General features: G+C 48.4%; 1 non-coding gene across 1 annotated transcript; it reads left to right on the top strand.

Moving 5' to 3' along the window:
- Nucleotides 1-1,968: 1,968 nt before the first annotated feature.
- Nucleotides 1,969-2,072, top strand: LOC119813792. Its single transcript, XR_005285250.1, has one exon. It is a non-coding gene; the product is annotated as a U6 spliceosomal RNA (small nuclear RNA).
- The last annotated feature ends 904 nt before the right edge of the window (nt 2,073-2,976 follow it).

The following is a 2,976-nucleotide window of genomic DNA, read 5'->3' as shown; positions in this document are numbered from 1 at the left end:
GTCGAAAATAGATCGGTGATAGTCCTGTCCCCCAGGGAGGTGAGGCTCTGGTCGCCTCCTGTACGAGCTACGCCTGTGCTTAGATGTGGCTTTCTCCATGAAATGAGGTCATACTGCACCATGTATTCTAACCTAGCCCCTCCCTCAAGTGCTCCTCACAGTTGAGCTTACATAAACTATCATCATATTTATTATGCAGACCCTTTCCACGTTTCTCTATTTAGCCTCCAAATGTCCACTTCTGACTTTTTTTTTAAGCTCGTTCTCTCTTTCCAGGACTGTGTGGTGCACCTGATCCACGTGACTCTGGCCCAGTCCCCTCCTGGGTCCAGACTTTAAAAGTGTCAGGCATATTGTCTCTCATTAGTTCCTTAAATCTAAGCCTGTGGCTCTTCCCTCTTTCCAGCTCAGCTTCATCTTGCTTGCTCCTGAACTCCTCCATCCTCACTGCTGCCAGTGCTGTCTGTGCGCGAATCCTCCCGCAAGGGAGAATGTTGGGATGCAGGGCAGGACCACGGACAGGGCCTGGACTCCGAGGGGCTGTTCTGCGGTCTCCATACGGAGGACCATGGAAAACACACTGTTTACTACACATCAAATTCTCAAATACACCGAAGCAGTGCTCCTCATAGATAGGGTTCCTTCCCAAAGTGCTATGGGCTCAGACTGTTTCTATCGTGTTTGCCTACACATCTGCCTGTGACACTGATTCCCAACCCATTGGAGCGGTAGAGACAATGATTGATCATTTGTTAGACATGAGGGTCACTGTCTACATTTTACTAACTGCGCTGGCTACCAGGGAGATCAGCATCACAGTAGGTTTAAGAGTATGAAACAAATACCCACGAGAGCATCCGTAAGTAGATGAATTAATAATGCAGAAGTCCCCCATACAGGAGGACGGGAGGAGCTGATGTCCTCGGGTGGTAGAGTGCTTTGCTGTCATGTGTGAACCCTGGATTTGATTCTCAGAGCTACATTCAAAACAAAATAAAAACAAAAGAATGGATATGGCTGTATAAGATTGGACCAGTCAAAATCCCGTCATAGGATGCGGAGGAACTCCCAAGGCCCCAGCCCTCCATTAACGTTTTTTTGGTTTTTTTTTTTTTTTTTTTTTTTTTTTTTTTTTTTTTTTTTATGGTTTTTCGAGACAGGGTTTCCCTGTAGTTTCTAGAGCCTGTCCTGGAACAAGCTCTTGTAGACCAGGCTGGCCTCGAACTCAGAGATCCGCCTGCCTCTGCCTCCCGAGTGCTGGGATTAAAGGCGTGCGCCACCACCGCCCGGCTTCCATTAACGTTTATAGGCAGTTAATAGTAGCTATGGGGGAGGGGGCTCATGAGGACTCTCTCTCTAGAGATCTGTAGACAGTTGATGGCTGCTGGAAAAAGAGGAGCCGTTTTTCTTTAAAGATGTAGCCACTGGTAAGGAGGCCTCTCACCCGTGTTCCTGTAAGCAACCCTGGTGGAATTCATCGCATCACCAAGACGAGAAACGGGGGTGGGGAGAACATGCAGGGGGGAAAAGGTGGTTCGCTGGGAAGAGGAGGGCAAGAGGTTCGTGGAGGATGAAGTGATGGAAATACATCCCATACATGTACCAGAACATCATAACAAATCTCATCATTGTGTATATCAATACAGGTTAATAGAACAAAAATTATACAGGCAGACATGGCATCACACACCTGTAGCACTTGGGAGGTAGAGACAAGAGGATCAGATGTTCAAAGTTGGGGCTGGGAAGTTGGCTCAGCAGGTACAAGCTTGCTACAGAAGCCTGGTGGCCTGAGTTTCCCACGGTGGAAGGAAAGAGATGTGATTTCTGAAAGTTGTTCTCTGAGTGCCGCATGTGTGTCCACACACACATCATGAGAAAAAGAAACTCAAGGCCATCCTTGGCTACATAGGCAGTTTGTGGCCAGCCTGGGATAATGAGACCCTGTCTCCAAAGGGAAAAAAAAAAGCGCCCACTCTGGCAGCACATAAACTAAAATTGGAACGATCCAAAGATTAGCATGGCCCCTGTGCAAGGATGACACACAAATTCATTAAGTGTTCCATATTTAAAGTAAATAAACAAACATAAAATTTGTGTGCAATAATTCCTCATCGCGGAGGGGAAGCTTGACTCCCTACCCCTGGGTATGAGCTATGTCTTGACTTCCTAGGAGTCCGGTAAGAAAAGAGGGGAAAGGGCAACTTTATAGGAGAAACCTGGCAAATACCTCCCCAGAAGGTTACAAAGGTCAATGCCAACCCTCACTGTGAAGGGACAAGAGAACTCCACTCAGCTCACAACTGTGGTGGAGGGATCGTTCTAAGAGAAACAGCAGATAACCCCCCACCCCGACAGCACCTAAGGACATTCCAGCAGGCTCTGACCAGAGCTCCTTAACATGGCCAAGGGGAGTGATGGGTGTCTAAATGTATCATCCTGCATGGAGTCCTGGACAAGAAGAGAACACTAGTTAGACAGTCAGGAGGTCTGAAGTATGGGCTTCATTGATCATGTCGTATGTTGACCAGATGGGCCTCCTGTGGTCCCCTGATTTGATAACCTAAGATCTTGGTGCCACCCTGAGGTCTCTGTCAATGATACGATTGTTCCCAAGACACAGGCTGTAGATCAGGAGGAAGCACTCAGGCTTCCTGCACCTGCCTCGCTTGCTGGGATCTCTGCAGGATGTGTAAACCTGCAATGAAAGAGAATTTGATTTTCCAGACTTCCTAAGCAGCAAGAGGTACTCTTGGAGGGTGTGGTGGGTAGGGAACCCTGAAGCGAGCAGGTTTCCATGCAGTTCCCTGGATCTCTGGCCTGTGGGATGGAATTTGATCACATACTGTATGGGTGCAGAGCGGCCTTCAGGCCCAGCCCAGCCCAGTGATTAGGCCCAGGAGCTTCCCCAGCACAGAAGCAGAGGAGGAGAAAGGAGACGGGGCTGTGGAAAGAGATGGAAAGAGGGATCTTCGC

The sequence above is a fragment of the Arvicola amphibius genome, chromosome 4 (genome assembly GCF_903992535.2).
Source record: "Arvicola amphibius chromosome 4, mArvAmp1.2, whole genome shotgun sequence".
In the NCBI taxonomy this organism is placed as follows: Eukaryota; Metazoa; Chordata; class Mammalia; order Rodentia; family Cricetidae; genus Arvicola; species Arvicola amphibius.
This window is presented reverse-complemented; position numbering and strand designations above follow the sequence as displayed.